We start from the raw sequence: 19,466 nt of genomic DNA on the forward strand, positions 1-19,466 counted from the left end.
CATGTTAAAAGATTTATTTTTAGTAGGAAACAGCTTGGGTGTACCTCTGGAATTGTCAATGACCTTGACCTACGATACTCACTAACTACCAAATGAGCCGAAGTTTTCGTTTGAGGTCGACACTGACCAAAATAGGTCAGACGTGTTTGAGTAGATACTATTGTCAACACAAAAACGCAAAAAAAAAAGGTTGATACATTTATCATTAATGTTTACGACTGTACCAATGAAATCGCGAGTGACGGTCCAATCAAGGTTTCTTGCTAAACTATCAATTTTGCTTTTAAGAACTGTGAATTATATTTTTACTTTTTAACAATAAAAGTCTCAATCTTTTAACCTTTTTTTTTTCAAAATTCATTCGTCATGGATGTACTGACAGCTTTAGAAGTTTTTGCTTTGGCTAGGATGTTGCTAATTGGACCTGATCGATGCGTGGTCGACAAAAAGTGGAACTTCTCACAACGGATACACAAGCGATCCTTATTTGCATATTCTTAGTATTCATCATTTTTTGTTGATGTTTTTATTTATTATTTCGACTCATTCAAAATGTTTTCCTCTTTACGTCTTATATCGGTTTCGTTTGTTTTGTGTTTGTTTGTTTGTTTGTTTGTTTGTTGATCTGAGCTTTGTTTTAATGTCTCTTTGATATGGCTATTAGTTAAGTACATATTGAATTTGAAAAATTGTGTCATAGTCTTAAAATGATGAAAACATATGGTCTCTTTTTTATTGCTTAGATGGGTGGACGAGCTCACAGTCCACCTGGTGTTAAGTGGTTACTGGAGCCCATTGACAGCTACAAATGCGCCACCCACCTTGAGATATAAATTCTAAGGTCGCAGTATAGTTACAATGGCTGCCCCACCCTTCAAACCAAAACGCATTACTGCTTCACGGCGGAAATAGGCAGGGCGGTGGTGGTACCTACCCGTGCGGACTCACAAAAGGTCCTACCACCAATAATTTTATGAGTAAAATATACGATATTTCAGTGCAATGGAGACCGATATCAAGTCATAAACGGACGACGCGTTATTCATATTATTTTGTCTGTAAAACCATGTCAACTGTTTGGTATCACCGTATTTTTTAAAGCCATAACTATTTTGATTCATTAATTTTCTATATACATAAATATTTATAAATTCACCAGCTGACTCGGTAGACTTCGTAGTGCCTCAATCGATAAATAAAATACCTAAACTTTTGTATAAAATAAATTTAAAACAAACAAAAGGAATCCGTCCGACGGGGGACACATCAAAGAGAAAACAAAATGCATTTTCATATTTATCTACCTTTCAAACCTTCTCTGGACTTCCACAAATAATTCAAGACCAAAGTTAACCAAATCGGTTCAGCCGTTCTCGAGTTTTAGCGAGACTAACGAACAGCAATTCATTTTTATGTATATAGATAAATTCGATACTAATATATTCATATTTATAAATTCATAAATTCGATACTACTCACTAGTCAATAAATTTTAACTATTAAAAACCTCGTCCCTATCCAAACAATAGCAGAAGCTAGCTTTGCCAATGTTTGGCTTTCATGTGTGTGAACGCATTCTGTATGAACAATCGGTTTCTCACGCACTCGATTGCCATCAAAGTTGTAAACTTGATTGTTACGCAACAAGACGTATGCCACACAGATAATGAAACACATATTTTTTGTGTTTTAACTCGTATGAGAACCACGGAGATCGGTTAGTGGGTCTTCAGGTGAAGTCGACTGGTTCACCATATTCAAAGTTGAGTGGATGCTACCAATATATTAATTATTAGAAGGAGCAAGGAAAAAAAAATCGTAGAAATTATGCGTCCGTCCGTCGTATGGGATGATGCGACTAGACTTTACCTGGTTCGGATTCTGGGGAAATTACCTACATTATTTATGTTAATTACATAGATCCATACAAAAATTATAACACCTACATAAAAAAAAACAGATGTTTCTTTATTTTAGTTAGCAAATATTATCTGCTTGAAAGATTTTAAGTTTTTTATTTATTTATTTATTTATTGCCCTTGTAGGAAGACGAGCATACGGCCCACCGGATGGTGAGTGGTTATCGTCGCCCATGGACTTCAGCAATGCTAGGGGCAGAGCCAAGCCGCTGCCTACAAAGTCAGTAGCTAACAGTCAGTATGCCACAGTTTCTTTAAAAAATAGAATTGTAAAACATTTATGGTTTGGTATAGATGGATGAACGCTCGGCCCACTTTACAATATTAATGCCGTAAACCACGTTGAGAAGTCGAAGGTCAAAGTCTTAAATGTATATGCGTACATACATACATATATAGAGGTTGTGGTTCTTCAAACTAGAAGGCGCGATTGTTTTATGGCACAGGCAGCATAACTGTAGCCTACCAATTATATAACAATACACATTATACAACCTAACAAAATAAGTTGTTCATTATTGATTTTTGATCACGTATAATCTACCTAATGACGTCATCCCGAAAACCTATAATTTCCTCTACAAATGATTGTCTTGCATAATAAGGACCGCAGCCAAATATAAATATACATATATAATTACAGTTGCAATGAACCCAAAACCGTCTGGTATGATACAAGCTTACACGATTCCAATATTTGAATCGCTCATTGAAATAACGGATAAGTCGAAATGTAATCTATGTCCTTGAAATAAATAATTTGTTTTGGTCTTAATTATTTCGTTTTTGCGGATGTCCTTTTATGGTAGCCTGTGTCTAATTTTGTTTGGTAACCCGCCAAAAGGAAACACCGTGTTCCATCAATTAAAATTGATTGCGGACATGTTTTATTAATGCCTTAATGGGATGCGGCGATCATCTTTGCGAAATAATTATTAAAAGAGTTTGTAATAAGATCTCTTTGGCCGGATGTTTACAATTTCATTGATTAATCTGAGCTATGACTGATTTGCTACTTCCGATTATTTGTCGAGAGTGCGAAAGTAAAATTTAAGATCATTAATTCATCGATACGATTGAGGTTTTAAGTATCAATTCACGGAGTTAGTAACTTCTTTAAGCTTGATAAATATTGTTGGATATCGTCTCAAAGATGACGATAAGTGAAACCGTACTTCGGTTTGGTACTCACATTCGATAGAATAGTGTTGGAGTTTACTGGTGGTAGGACCTCTTGTGAGTCCGCGCGGGTAGGTACCACCACCCTGCCTATTTTTGCCGTGAAGCAGTAATGCGTTTCGGTTTGAAGGGTAGGGCAGCCGTTGTAACTATACTGGAGACCTTAGAACTTATATCTCAAGGTGGGTGGCGCATTTACGTTGTAGATGTCTATTGGCTCCAGTAACCACTTAACACCAGGTAGGCTGTGAGCTCGTCCACCCATCTAAGCAATAAATAAAAAAAAGGTGACGCGAAACTTATAGCAACACGATTTGAGGTTAAGCTACTTTTATTTATAATTATTTAGATTATAAAGTTTCTCGCGTGCTATATATTTGGTACTAATCTATTAGAGACAAATATGATTGATGTGTGCGTTTATTACAGCACAATATTACCGCTTTTTACTAAACGGCAAGAAATTACGGCACAAAAATTTTTTTTTTTGTTTGTTTCATTGTTTGTTTCGGCTGATCCCAAAACGGCTGGATCGGCTTAACAAAGCTTTCACTAGGATATAACTGTTATTAAGGAGTTACTTTACCTTTATCTTTATTCTTAGAAACATAATTAGCGATTCCTACAATATTCAATCGCGAACAAATTCCGACTCAAACAGGGAAGTGTAATTAACATCAGATAAGAGCATAACAAAATAAGTATCGCCTAAATTATGCTTGTTTGAAAAAAAAACATTAAATTATACGGAAGAAAATAAAAATATGAAAGTTGTACAGTGGTCTTAATTTCAATGAATTATAATGGTTCTAAATTAAGACAAGTACATGTTTTTAATCAAGTTCAAATTTTAGTCTGCTTGTTTTATTCATTAATCATCTCTTTAGTTTGTAGAATCTGTTCTCAATAAAAGATAAATCTTTATACCCCTCAAGCAACATTCGTATTTTGGACGGAAATCTGCAATAAGTATTTTTTACTTGTAATAATACAAAACACGAAAGAGATCAATTAAGTGGTACACGACTTTTCTTTTCATAGCTTTCTGCACACAAGTTTATTAATACAATAAAATTATTATGCCTTATAAAATTTGTTTTAATTCCGAATCGTAAATTGTGATAGTCGAAGAGCTTTCCGTAATTAAGCGTGCCATTTAATAAGTACGTTTTTAAATTATTACTCTCAATCGTTTCGTAAGACTAATATCTCTCTAAGGTCTGGTGCTTTTTTTTTAAAACGATTTTCAGATGGTAAATATAGCGTGGCTAAAGAAAAAGTTTCCGAAAATTGTAACAGGCAATGTAACCATTCTATGAACCAAAAGACGCCCGAGGTTAACGCGCTCGCGTATCACGGGGGCAATCCAGATGTGTTAATTATTAATCAAGTTTGGTTTATTTATAGTTCAAATTAGGTTTCTCTTAAACGATAAGTTCATTGTGCTTTTTTTCATCATCATCATCATCAACAGCACACAGTCGTCCACTGTTGGACATAGGCCTCTCCCAATCCACACCACTGAGCCCAGTCTACGGCTCTCCTCGTCCATTTCTTGCCGGCCACCGTTCGGAGGTCATCATACCACCTAGCCAGGGGCGTCCCAGGTTACGTCTTCCGTCTGTCTTTTTTTACCAAATGCAAATTTTGTTTTCTAGTCGTAAGTTTCTTCTATATTCTATATGGACTTTCAATATAAAATAGTATAAAGAACACGACATAGCTCTACTCATAGATGACTACGTTTTTAAACTTAACTATCTTATTTATAGACCAGGTAGCGTCTGACCTCAGTATTCGACTGCACATTATTAAAATCAATCTAAAAATTATGCGACGCCGTCGTCTGTGCATTTTTTATAATTTGAATTTCATCTAGAACGATGTACTTGAATGCAGACTATATCGAATTTCCTTGAATTTTGATCAGCGAATTCAGTCTGCCTGCTATATTCCGGACAAATGCGAGCCAATATCGACGATTAGGTAATCGTATACGGTCTAGATTTGCATGCCTTATTTCGTATGCTCACCCCTAAAATAGAATATATATTTTTTGTCTGCATCGTGATTCATGTGTCTGATGCAGTAGACGAATACAATTGTACTTTCGCTACAGACATTTTTTTTTAAGTTGAGCGCTCGTTTTTCATGTCACAATGCAACGTTATGTTCGCAGAGTCTGTAAAATTAAGTAGTAAAAAATAGTAGGAAGAAAGTGGTTCTATTGCGTCGTTTCCATTTAAAAACGGCACTTGGGCGTTCCTGTTAGCCATGAAGAAGTCAATGATGAAGTAAATTTGAGTGTAACTAGGTCAGTGTGGACATTTTTTTTTTTTTTGCTTCTTGAAATATAGCGTTTTATTTTTTCTAGGAATCACTATTGTTTATGATGACGTGATTTAATAATCTTTCAACGTAAGATTGCATACTTATTGTAGACTTCTTTTAAATTTATTGTTTTGATTTTTTCATTTACTTTAATGAGACATTAATTTACCAGCGGCGTTTTAAAAAGTGTTCGACGACTCTTTTGCCCGGATGTGTCAATGAAAGTAATTAGCTTGTTAAATGTTTGATAAGCTAACGTAGTCGCCTATTTTGAACCATATGGAAAATGCTTTGCCATTCTTCACGATCGGACGCATGATATGATTACGTATACATAGGCACGACTGTGGACTCATAATAGCTAATTCTTGACTTTTGGTTAGGGTTAGAGGGAAAAGATTTATTTAATTTGCTAGTCACAAACAAAATTACATGGTTTCCAAAAGTGATCGATGTCGCTTGATATCTCAAAATTTATTTCATTGTCCATCTTGAAATGTGATAGTATCATTTTACGACTTATTTACCATTCAGAATAGAACATACGTATGAATGTTACAGATCAGTTAAGGAACATAGTAGGAGTTGTTACAGGCATTTTTGAACTCAGCAGAGACATTTGCTTGGGATTCTTGTTGGGTACCTATTTCGGCACTATACAGGTTTGGTAGACAAGAATGAACATTTTGAGGAATCGTTGTCTGGATCAAGAAGTTTAGATGTTTGCACTATTCATATAGACCGTATTTGGAGAGGAAGAATAAGGGAATAACCCAAAACATAAGATTTTTTAAGGTGTGTGTGTAATTGTTTTCCCAACCCTGAAATCCAAGAGAGTGATAGTTAGGAGTGGGTTGATTTAAACCACTAGCAGCCGGTTATATACCCATGTCTTTTGATGGGCAGTGAAGTTTTGATCTAACGAAGTGTGTTCGTATCAAGTAATGTGCCAATGCTGTGTTCAAATACAAATACCAATTTATCTAAGGAAATACGCACATAGCATGTCTGTCTCGTTCAACATTATAGGGGCAATATCAAGAATACACATCATAAAACAATAAAATCAGGGTTGTCTGTACATTGAAGAAAAAAATTTAAATAAAGAGAAGGCTCAAGTTAGTTTTTTCGCACACATCTTCGGAACTAGTGAATGGATTTTCAGGGAAGGTAGAGTGATTGATTTGAAGCAGTTTATATGATGGGCTTTGTTACATTAAAATCGAACATGGTAAATATATATATATATACTCTTTCCTGCCCAGCATGAGTTGTCTATACGACATAAGGTGTAGTTCACACGGGCGGTTTTTTTTCTACCTAATCTGAAGCGGCCTTAAGAGGCTATATCAGCGTCGCCTTAACTAGTAGGTGAGCTCACGGGGCTCAACCTGATGACCACACGGGCGGAGCTGTGGACGCAAAGCTAGTTGTAAAATAAATTCGCTTAATCACAAGGTCCGGTTTTAAAAGTAGGGATAGCTGTCGTACAATGAAATCTTCGACCTCAAGATGGGTGTTGGCATTCACGTTATGATTGATGTCTATAGGCATAGTGAAGGCTTAACAGCAACTGAGCCGTGAGCTCGTTCATCCTATAAGAACATTAAAAAATATCATCACGCAACACCCTGTAGATTTTGATCATAAGAACGTACGTTAGATACCCTCCAAATAAATGCAATTGCCATTTCAATAGCGGGTCACTACACCCGTTTATCAGTGTCTAGTTATTCAAGACGCTGTTTAGAAATCATTTCGTCTATCCGGCCATCACGTCATCGAGACACAGGAAGAGGCAAATCATTCGCAACGCTCTGGGCCAATAATTAGGAATGCACCGCAATTATATGCAAATGCATCTGGCGACAAATAGAGCTCGTTTTGTAACTGTCACTCCTACTCGAAGACACAATTAGAACGAATGGGTGTCGACCTTTCAATGGTGCGATTTAAGTTAATTCGTGCTTACAAAAATTAACGGAAACCAATCCTTAATAAAACTATATTAAAAGCCTCGAGCTATTAAATATAGTATTTTGAAGTCATTGTGGCCTAAAGGATAAGACGTCCGGTGCATTCGTATGTAGCGATGCACCGGTGTTCGAATCTCAGGCGGGTACCAATTTTTTTAATGAAATACGTACTCAACAAATGTTCACGATTGATTTCCACGGTGAAGGAATAGCATCGTGTAATAAAAATGAAACCCGCAAAATTATAATTTGCGTAATTACTCGTGGTAGGACCTCTTGTGAGTCCGCGCGGTTGGGTTCCACCATCCTGCATATTTCTACCGTGAAGCAGTAATGCGTTTCGGTTTGAAGGGTGGGGTAGCCGTCGTAACTATACTTGAGACCTTAGAACTTAATGCGCCACCCATCTCAAGATGGGGGGCGCATTTATGTTGTGAATGTCTATGGGCTCCAGTAACCACTTAACACAAGGTGGGCTGTGAGCTCGTCCACCCATCGCGGCAATAAAAAAAAAATTCGTCCTTATAAAAATTAACGGAAACCAACCCTTAATACAACTCTATTAAAAGCCTCGAGCTATTAAATATAGAAACATGCGACACTTAATCAATGAGCCGTTGAAATATCATTTTCTACGTGCCAGTACATTTCCTTTAGTTATATATCAAGAGTTTAATTGCACCCTAAGGGTTTTGTATTTCTGTGATGGAACGATAATCCCTGCAGTAAACAGCAATGGAACTCATTTCCGATCTAGAAGTTTTGATTGCCATCGAATTAATGCCTAGGGCATACTTCAATATTACCTTCGCCATCTGACTTCTCTAATTAAACAAAAAATAAAAGAAAAGCAAACAATGTAATTCAAAAAATAAATTTATAGTTAATCTTTAAAATCTATTAATACAATATATTGATATCTATTATTATAGATGTAAAAGTTTGTATCTATGGATGTTTGTTACTCAATCACTTAAAAAATAGCTCAAGGCCTTTATATGAAAATTTGCACAAATATTCTTTATATTCTGTATTATAGCATAGTATATTTATAATGGTAAGCCCAAGTAACGTCGGTCTGGTCCAATAAATACGAAATTAGGTTTTCTGGCTTAACCTACGGCTCTAAAAATCAATTGGTATTGGTAGTAATAAACATGTTACACATTGCACAGGAAAATGCAATACATTTCATTTTTCCTGATCTAAAATCAGTCGATTCAGCACAATGCTAAATGCAAAATTTTAAATCACCATTGGACTTAAGATCTTTCTCACACAGTTTTGTTCGAGTTTTCTTGTAATTTCTTTTTTGTATTTATCCAGTGAAAAAATGTTTATTAGGTTGAGGTTTATGTTTGAATTGGCGCAACATCAGAAATAGGCAGACCAGCGGTCTTTTACATATTAAATATAGGTTTGGAGCGTGACTTATTACTGCATAAGCAGTTCGATGTCATTCGATAAAATGCAAATGTATTTTTTATTTTGATTCATAATTTTTACATTTATGAAGCATCCAAAAATAATTCAGGTTTAACGGATAAGTACTTTTATGTTACGCTTACAGGTTTCGCGATTCGAACTGGAAAGCTTACGTAATAAAAATAATCCACATTCACATGTTGCCTATATCTGTCCGCAAATAGATAGACATCTATCATTGCTATCTAACGGTGTTAAACTGTCTCACTTTTTATGGTTGTGCCGCGCATGAAAGTGTATGTACGTAGAAATCAAATACACCTGTATCCATCGATGTAGATAAAAACCTGATAGTTGTCGCTTGACCACTGATCGATATTAAATAAGACAGGTCTCTGTTACCTAACTCCACGCACCTATTCTATATCGGTGAAAGCGAAATTTTTTTAATTACTTTTTTCTACAGCACAGATGACACAGCGTTTCGTTTGAGTATTATTTTTTTTCACGAGACCGGAATGCAATCTTCATCGGCCAGTGTGAAATAGAGATTAAATAACGAGAAAACAGTTCGTGATTGACTTTCGTTTGATAAAAGAACGCGACTACATGGCCGGCTCGATTTAATTTATTGAGAACGAAAATAAAAAGGTTTATTGTTTGATATATTCAAATTACGTTCAGATTACGTTTTTCATGTCGTGTATTCGCCCAATATCCGCTTTGGTAATTCAACCAATAGTAATTACGTAATGAGCAATTAAGTTTTTGAAACTCGTTCTTGAAGTTTTGATTTTAGATTGCTTTTCAGGAATTGGATATATTTTAATACACAATACCGTGTATATTTAAATTCAAATTTAGTGTGTAGTAATTTTACTTTCATAGCATACGTAGCATACATTTCTAACTTTTCTCACGTTGCGATTTTATCAGCGATGTTTATCTTCGACGTGTCAATTTATTTTATTCAATTATGATAATATGAAAGCTTTAAATTCAGAAGGCTTAGTAACTGGTGCCAAGGTAATGGAGAGAAACTGTTGATGGCAAACAATAAAATATACTATTATTGTTTAGAAATTTTACGAGATCATAATATGGAAGATGAAATATTTTATTCGAAAACTGCTTCAAAATTGCTATGGACTACATGTTTACGTAATTTAGTTAAGCATAACAGAATATTGAGTACAAAAATAAAGAAAGAGTATTTTTAAATGTAACGCGTACAAATATTGTATTGTCAAATAATTAATCTTTTCTAGTTATGTGAAATGGAATCATAAAAAAAACGATATTTAAAAGATAAACCATCATAAAACACTGAAATAAATACATGTAACTACAATAATTTGTTTTATTTTATAAATTAATGACTTCCATGATACTAAAATTACGAGCCGTATAATTGCAGTAATAAATTTGATAATGCAAATATAAACTATAAAAAATAAAATGCAACCGAAATGAATTCAACAGATTTGCATTCAATCATCCTAACATAAGGTGTCATTTCATTTATTTGCTCGTCTTTTTCTATGTTCAGCAAAAATTTTATTTATTAGCGAGACTTAATTTGGTCCATTAAATATAAATACAGGAGTCCACAGAGTTGAGTCTGTCTCTGATGGAATGACTAATGCTCTGCCGTGAAATATATACGCTGTGCAGGTTCGTTGTAATTGAAAATTTGTAAGCATTTTATATGTTGTTAGAAAAGGTTTTCTTAAAAAACGAATTGTGGTAGTTATTTATCTCAAGTGAATTTGGGTTTGAGAAGCACTCGCAAGGTTACAACATGGGTGTGACGCACCACGTGCGGATTAAAACTCATTCTGAACACACCCTATATCTGTCAATATAAAGCACTTATATATCGTATGTATATTAATCGGCTTATTTGACTGAAATAAACTGAAGGAGAAACTTATATATATCTTAGCCACGTAATTGAATCGGGATCTTATATGGAACTTTTTTATTTATTTAAAAAAATTAAATTATTTCTACCTAACTTTATAGTACGATTTAGTCTTGCGTCTATCTAATTTTATTATTTTGAAGTTTCAATTAATTTGTAATTGTCTGGTTTTTTTTTGTTGACGGAATGAAGCAAAGAAGCTTTTTAAGTGCGCGAATTGTTTTATTAATGTGTTTTTTTATGGTCGTTAGTCGGTAGCCCCCAGCTTGAGGACGAAGTCTCATGTGCATTACATAACGGCGATTCTGCTCTTAAACTAGAACGCGTACAAGGGCAATAAAAAAGTAAAAAAAAAGTAACTGCCGCTCATGTTAAAAGAATACAGATAATAAAACTGTAACAGTATTTATTTTTTATCCCGCCAAAATAGATGCAAACGAAGAAATATCACAATTAGAATTCAAGCCTTACTTCTAAACGCAAGGCTCTGTTGTCTTCTGCGCGAATGAAATTGCACTTTTACTTGACTGTTTTTTTTTCGAAATATTTTTAACATTCAAACGCGAGATAAAGATCAGAGGCTGCGTATTTTATATTATATCTGGAGCAACGGAGCCGTCACGTAGGCGACGCACGTAGCGTTTACAGTAAGTGATGTCGCGTGATTTGAAAATGAAATCTTTAGAAATCTATTATGACATCTTTAGCTGGAAGACTTAATATCTTTCTGGGTATTAAATAAAAAAAGCATAAGCTATTGTGAGCAAAATTAGTTTTTGAACGTACTTTGAAATAAGTTCATTATTCTATTTCACTTATTCTTTGTGTGTTTAATTTGTTTAGTGAGGTATTACTAATTCAACCATATTAAATTATTTTGCAGACAGTATATATTTAAATACGGTTGTAATATTTCATAAACATTAAGATACAAAAATTGAAACAATTTAATTAAATGCAAAAAAAATATATTATAAAGCTGAAGAGTTTGTTTGTTTGACCGTGCTAATCTCAGGAACTACTGGTCCGATTTGAAAAGTTATTCCAGTGTTAGATAGCCCATTTATTGAGGAAGGCTAAAGCTATATAACATCACAATAAAGAATGCTTCAAATATTTTCACTTTCTACGTAAATAAAGTGGGAGGTAAAATTTAGCGTTATGCCAAACTGTTCCACGCGACGGAGTCGCGGCAAAGCTAGTCTGTACTAATATATAAGAGGAAAGATTTTTGTTTGTTTGTATTGAATAGGCTCCGAAGCTATTGAACCGATTTGAAAAAATTTCACGGTTTGGAAACTACATTATCCCCGAGTGACATAGGCTATATTCCTTTTTATATTAGGGATCCTTACTAAAAAATCCAAAAAATGTACGAAAATTAGAAAAATAATAAAAATATATATAAAAAAATTATTATTTAATTAAAATAAAAGTTAATTAAAATAAAAATAATTATTCAAACACCTTTTATAATTTCTATTTTTAGAAACCTGACACAAATATAAGGTTAATATGTGTGTATTATAATTTTTTATTTTGAAATTTTATTAATGACCAGCAAAGCCGTTGCGGGGCGCTAGTAAATAAATAAATGTGTACACTCAAACACCGTAATAAGTGATGAGCAGAACCGGCGTGTTTCAGTACAATGAACGGATAGTACAAAGGCAGAATCGAGCAAAAAGTGGTTGCCGACGGTGGGCGGCAGGCGGCGGGCGGACCCGCTAGTTCTGGTTAACTGGGTCGAATCGACTAGTTTATATTTCTTTATTCTATTTTATCCCGAATGTTGTGCCGAATGCGAAAACAGTAAAATTTCACCCTTCACTTTGACTCTGCGACACGCTTTTAGCTAAAAATTAAAATTTTCCCGAAATTACTCCCAATAATTTCGTTTTTTTTTTTTTTTTTTTTTTTTTTTTCCTACCTAAGCTGAGAGCCTTGAGAGGCTATGTCAGCGTAACCCTAACTTTAGTAGGTGAGCTCACGGGCTCAAACCTGACGATGTTGCTAACACGAACCCTAGCAAGAGTCGTGCTTCGCAGAATCTACCACCGGATCGGAAACGCGACCACTGAGAAGATCGGCGAGAAACTCAGTGGGCTGTGTCTGAGAGTTAATTTACTCGTCGAGCCCTTCGTCGCAAGCGACGGGTTCGACGAGAACGGTGACCGGTGCTTGAAGTACCTAAAAGCACCGTTAGTGGATCGGGAGGATCCGAGATGACGTGTTTTGGGCGACGTCGACTGCTTTCCATTCTGTCCGCAGGATCGGAATGTAGTTACCGGCGGCCACGATGAGAGGTTCTCGTGTCGTGCCGCTTTATCGAAGTGGCGCATGGACGCCGACTGAAGATACTTACTGATGGACTCTAAGTCCAGGTCGTCATGGAGGTCGACGTTCCTGACGAACCACGGGCTCCGACGCTATCCTGCAAAACGGGATTGAATAATTTGAAATGTTTTTAGGTGTATGCGGGCCGCGTGAGCGAACACTACACTTGCATAGGTCATGACGGGCGTATGCAAGTTTTGTAGAGTGTCACCTTATTTCTAAGGGACATTTTACTTCGCCTACATATCATCGGGTAGAGACGTCCTAGAATGAAGGCGGCACGGTCGCGTACCGTCTTATGTGGGGCGGAATGTCATCCTACTGTCGAGGGTGACGCCTAAATATTTGACCTTCGGGCCCACGGTATGGGCTGGTCGAACATCATGATTGGGCGAACGGCGGGGGCGGGGGTGTTGACGCGCCTAGTCGGGAGAGGGATGCTCAGCGTGGTGTTCGGAGGGCGACCCCTTTGAAGAGCACCGCTGTGCTTTTCGTGGGGTTGATGTCGATGCGCCACTTCCGGAACCACTGTCCCATGGTGGTAGCTGCGGTCTGAAGTCGTCGATGAAGCAACGCCTTCTTCCTACACGAGTAGTAGATGGCGGTGTCATCGGCGAAGAGCGCCAGATGGGTCTCCGGAGACCGGGGTATATCGTTGATATACAAACTGAATAGTAACGGGGAGAGGGCGGAGCCTTGCGGGACTCCGGCTGTGACGTGACGGGGCGGGAACGCGTTCCCTCGACTCGATATCGGAACGAACGGTTCGACAAGTAGTCTCGTATGATGAGCACGAGTCTGTCTGGCACTCCCATGTTATACAGTTTGTATATCAAACCGTTGTGCCAGACTTTGTCGAACGCCTTCGCTATATCGAAGAAGAGGGCTCCTGTCGGAATGGGTTTCCGCCTGTTCAGCCCTAGTAAGATGTGCTCCGTGAGGCGGTGCACTTGATGGACGCACGAGTGTCTGGCGCGGAATCCAAACTGCTCGTCTATCAGAATTTTGTTCGCGGATACAAAGTCCCAGAGGCGTTTACGAAGGAGCCGTTCGTATAATTTGCCTATCGCCGGGAGGAGACTGATGGGGCGGTAACTCGCGGTTTCATTCTTCGGTTTGCCCGGCTTGTGTATGCCGATAACGTCCGCTTCTTTCCACGCCGCGGGAAAGATGCAGTTCGTCATAGCAGCATTTAATATCGTGGCCAACATCGTTATCAGTTGGGCTGGTAACAGTTTTAGCGCGCGGTTGCGGATGCCGTCGGAGCCGGGAGCTTTCCGTGGTTGTAGGCTATCGATCGCCTCCTTAACCTCGGAAGTGGTAATGGGGGGTAACGCGTCCGAGGGCGGCAGGGAAGCTCTGCGCTCGACCTCCCTGTCGACGAACTCGGGTGTGTTCGGGGTCCGCGTGTTGAGTGCTGGTGGTGCACTGTTCTTGCAGTGCATCGGCCAGCAACTCTGCCTTGTCATCGTCATCGTAAGCCGGTGGTTGGCCTGAGGGGCGTACGAGAGGCGGCATAGTGGCTATAGTTTCGGACTTGAGGGTCCTAGCTAGTTGCCAGTATGCTTGGTGAGTGGGCGCGAGTTCTTCTAAATAACTATCCCAGTTTTCGTTTCGGGCGTCGCTTAAGCGGGATTTGACCTCCCGCTGTAAGCGACGCATCCGAGTCCGGTTTGAATCCGTGGGATATCGATCGTAGGCCCGGATTGCCGCGTTTCTAATTCTAACGAGGTCCCTAAGTTCGGGGGAAAGTCTGATGCGGTGGAAGCAGTCCTCCACATCGACTTGTTTCGAGGATCTTATGATCGCCGTCGAGACGTGATCAGTGAAGATGTTTATGGATTCGACGGTATCCTCGGGGGATGGAGTTGAATCCGGGCCGCAAGGGAGGATTGGTGGAGCGGTGTCAGCTAAGCACGTGCCCAGCTTCTTCCAATCCACCATGGTCCTCGTATCTGGTTCGCGGTTGAGTGGGCGACCGAGCTGCATGACGACAGGTCGGTGGTCTGAGTCGAGTTCTGACATTGCCTCGATGGAGCGTAAGCGCAGAGTTACGTTCCTCAGCAGTGCCAGATCTATTGTGCTCGGACGACGCGCGGCGTTGTACGGATAGCACGTGGGGGTCGGGGGGTTGAATACTTCGAATGTGAGGTCGTCTATGAACGCGTCGAGACGCCTACCGTTCACATTCGTGCGATGGCAGTTCCACCTAGTGTGGTGGCAATTTAAATCGCCTGCCAGGATGACCGCGTCCCCCATACCGAACAGTGTCTCGAGGTCACTGCTCAGGAGGGGTTTGTCAGGGGGGAGATAAACGGATGCGATGACGATCGGCTGGTGTCCCGTCAGCGCGATGCGGCACACTGACGCCTCGATATGTAAGAGCGAGGGAGTATCGAGAGGGACGCAGTGCAGGGCCCTCCTATAGTAAATGACAGTCCCGCCCTTGCGGGCGGAGAGTCTGTCATTCCTAACCATGACGTAATTCGCGACTTTGGGGTCGCGACGCGAGGGCTTTAGGAAGGTCTCCTGCACCAGAAGGATGTCGATGAGATTATCGCGGAGAAACTCATATACTTGATCGCGCTGACGCGCGAGTCCGTTAGCATTATAAAATGCTAACTTTATGGAACGCGGTTTTTCCCTACCGTTGCACGCCATTGATTACCGGTAATCAAACCAGCGTGCGCTGGACGGACTCGATGACGTCGATGTACTCGAACGTCGCGTTTAGGCGGTCTTCGGCCGTGACCGCTCTGCGCATGGCGTCGGCGAACGCACGCATGCGGTCGTATTTATCGCGGCGATGTAGTCGCGAATAATTGTAAAGTCGTTTGCAGCAGGCCGCGCGGGTCCGGGGCGAGGCGCGGGACCGGGCGCGGGGGCGGGGCGCGGCGCGAGCAGGGGCTGGGGTGCCGGTGGTTTCCCTGCCAGCGTGAGCGGCAGCGGTTTTGCCCACGCGGAGACGGTGGGCACCGGTGCCGGCACGAAGGCAGGCTTCGGCGCACGGGGCGCCGAAGTCTTTGGGCCGACGGTTTTTGGGGGCGCGTTGGCCAGACGCTTCCGCGGGGCCTTGGGGCATCCGCGGTAGTTGGCTGTGTGGCCCTGCTTTTGGCAGAGCACACAGCTCGGAGGTTCGGTCGCGGTCTCTTTGACCCGCGAACAGTCGGCTGTCGCGTGGTCACCGAGGCATAATTTCGTTATAAGACGACGATTATTTAAGCAACAATAAATTATTAAGACTACTTTTAAGGTTTCGTCTCGCGTTATATATTATCGTTATATTTTCACAGTTTTCATACTTTACAGTTTTAGTAGTCTTACGGAGGCGTCAAATAATTGCTTCAAAACTTTTGTATTTCGTAAAATGTATTATTTACTACAGTAGCGAAATAAATAAAGCAATCCCAGTGCATATGGATGATTACTTTAAGTAAAAACAGAAAAAAAACTTTTATTTAATCTTATGGTTTTTATATGGAAATCGTAGTTATTAAGCAATGAATTAGCACTCTAATAAATCAGAAATATGTAAAATAGTTTAGTTTAAAACTGTTTAAATTTGACGGTGGTCTATTAATACATCAAATAAATTACATTATTCGTCATATATTTATTAAATATTTGTTGTGCTAATTGCGTTAATTTTTATCTTCATTTTCGCGCGTGTCTCATTTAAATGGGCGATAAAATTAAAAATTACTGTTCGATTATTTAAATATGTATTTTTTTGTTTTGCGGCTTCGTTTTAATTTTTGAAATAGTGTTTAATCGTCTTAAAATACACACTTTTGAAATAAATAAAAACATTTTTCACAACGTATTATATACTTGAGCCGAAATGTCACCTACCTGATGAAAAATATTATTGAATCTTGAATTCTCGTTGTCCGAGGGTATCCCTTACAGGTATACTGCAGGGTTAAAAAAAATTATCGCACTGATTTTAAATTTAAGGTTCAATTAAAATATCCTTTCATAGAATCACACAGTATATCAGTTTCACTTTCCTTGACACTACGTTCAAACGCACATCAATAAAAAAGAGTTTAAATATATAGATAACAATTCTCGTTTAGTCAATCACTGTTCACAGAGAAATATCCATTCCATAATTGGGGGGTTGGATTATATTTTTTAGCAAGTCCGCGCTGGCTCGGTTCTGCGGAGCGTGTCGTGGTGCGCGTGCGCAGTCCGGCGTGGCATCGCGTTATCAGCGCGAGCGGCGCGCCGCGCGACAACAACAGAACTTGAGAGTCGATCTCAATAATAACAAGAAAAGAAAACGGTCCAGTTTCAGCAAGGCTTCCGGATGGGACGCGGACGGGGCGAGGGCGATGTGGTCGCACTGCTCGCACCCGACACGGCTTTGCACTCTCTTTGTCTAACGGGACCGGCGCGTGAACGATAGCGCGGCTAGTCGCAAGCGCGACGCCTCCCAGTGCGTACGTGCCCTTACGTTCATCGACTGAATACTGTCTACGATTCTTTTCCCGCCATTTTACGAGTACAAGATCGCTACGAAACTCCTTTCGAGTCTAAGAAAAACCTACATAGCTCAACTGTGTCGTTATATCGTACGATCGACGAGTATCTCGCAATTTCCAGTGATCTGTCATCTGTTATTAATATCAACGTTAGTTCTACGAATCATTTAATTAGTAACGAATTAATTAAATCAAATTTATTCTGATGAATAAGGTTACATTTGTGTGCTGTTGATGAAATTATTTTAATGTACCTTCAATTGGAGGCTACATTACTAATACGCAACTGCGTAATATTATTCAGAATAATTGAGTCGACTATTATCAAAGGCGGCAATCTGACTTTTGGACAATGATTGGTAAATCAGAAAAACGAATTATTGACTTTGTATTCCATTGGCAGTCACAAAACTCTTCGGAACGACATCTTAGATAAATAACAGGTTAACTATTAACCTTTATTTAATGCAGGTTTTGAACCGTATTCTTTGAAGGAGACGATTATATTCAAATAAATCTGTATTGACATATCAATAAAAATTTTTGTCCAAATGTACAGATTGCCGCCTTTGATAATAGACGACTCAATTAAAATATTTACTAGTTAACATTTTCACGAAGCTCACCGCCGCGCCGTTTGCGGGAGCTTAATGTGTAAATCTCGTTGAAATCTTTTACTTGGAAACATTTGGCTGTACTAAAGAAATGGAGTAAGCTGTTAAATCTTATGCCGAAAATATACAGCGTGAATATTGTACTCACCTTGAATTAAAAGGACTGATGTGGGATTATTTTAATTAGAATATTCTTTTTGCGGATAAATTAGGGACATTCTTACTTTCAGCTTATGGACCTAATGTATTGTTAGCGAAAGAATATTTATAATAATAAAAGCAATATAGGACACAGGTTTAGCCACATAAAAAACAACCTAATAACGTTATCCTGTCGATTTTATCGTTTTCTTTACAACTAGGTAAATTTTGATTGAATATGTATAACAATTAATGTTTTAGCCTTTTTTTGTTGAATCGTCCGAGGTATGATTTCATGAATGTCGACTTAATTTTATAGATCCATATGCAGCAATTATTAAAAAAAAATGTGAACAGTTTTATTGTTACGAATAGGAACTCCTTTTATGGGATATATTCTTCCGTCTTCGCGAGTCATAGACACAATTAAAACTATTTTGCGGCCTAATCTCGCGGCTATTGTTTTAATTTTATTATTTCCGATGTTTCGAATAATAAATAATATAATAACAGTTACACAGTTTTCGTTATAAAGATTCCCAATATTTAGGGATGTAAAACAAGAATTATTGTTTTTTTTAATTAATGAATTTTTCTAGGTGGTTATTTAGGCTTACGGCTCACCTATTGATAAATGTTTACGGAAGAATAGAGTTATCATCATCATCATCATCAAAGTCATGCTAGATGGACCGACCTTGGATAAGCTCATCAAGCATGTTCTAAGTGCTTGATGAGACTGCCAGTGACGGATTTGATTTACTTTAATTTTTTTTTTTACTAACATAATTTTTAAGTGATTAGCTTGAATTTATACAAGTTTCGAACAACAAAGTTCGGACCGTTGGTCTACCGAGCAATATTACCCGCCCGGTGGAAGATTTTCCCTTTGCCGTAAAACCTCCGTGTAATACTAACACAGTATTATTCTATGATGTTTCGAAATAAAAGATATATATTATTTATTTTATTTACCCGAGACAAGAGATCTAATGTTCAATTATTATTCTATTAAATGTGTAATAAGATTCAAGCAGGTCATGTTTCTTAAATTAAATTTGTATCGTACCTGATAATTCGGGTTATGAATAAATATATCTTAGTTTCATGCAAATCCGTTTAAGACGTTTTTT

The 19,466-nt window shown here is 38.5% G+C and overlaps 1 protein-coding gene across 2 annotated transcripts in view; it reads right to left on the minus strand.

Annotated features, from left to right (window-relative positions):
* The window catches only part of LOC114248962 (uncharacterized), a 131,335-nt gene extending 113,797 nt beyond the window's left edge, over positions 1-17,538 (minus strand). The window contains exon 1 of one of the 2 annotated variants that reach the window (XM_028182408.2): positions 16,944-17,538. The gene's annotated coding sequence lies outside the window, so the exon portion shown is untranslated. Of the gene's footprint in view, positions 1-13,119; positions 13,139-16,943 lie in introns of those variants that run through there. The other variant, XM_089737608.1, reaches the window with a different exon arrangement.
* Between the last annotated feature and the right edge of the window lie 1,928 nt (positions 17,539-19,466).

This window comes from Bombyx mandarina, chromosome 03 (assembly GCF_030267445.1).
Source record: "Bombyx mandarina strain Sakado chromosome 03, ASM3026744v2".
In the NCBI taxonomy this organism is placed as follows: Eukaryota; Metazoa; Arthropoda; class Insecta; order Lepidoptera; family Bombycidae; genus Bombyx; species Bombyx mandarina.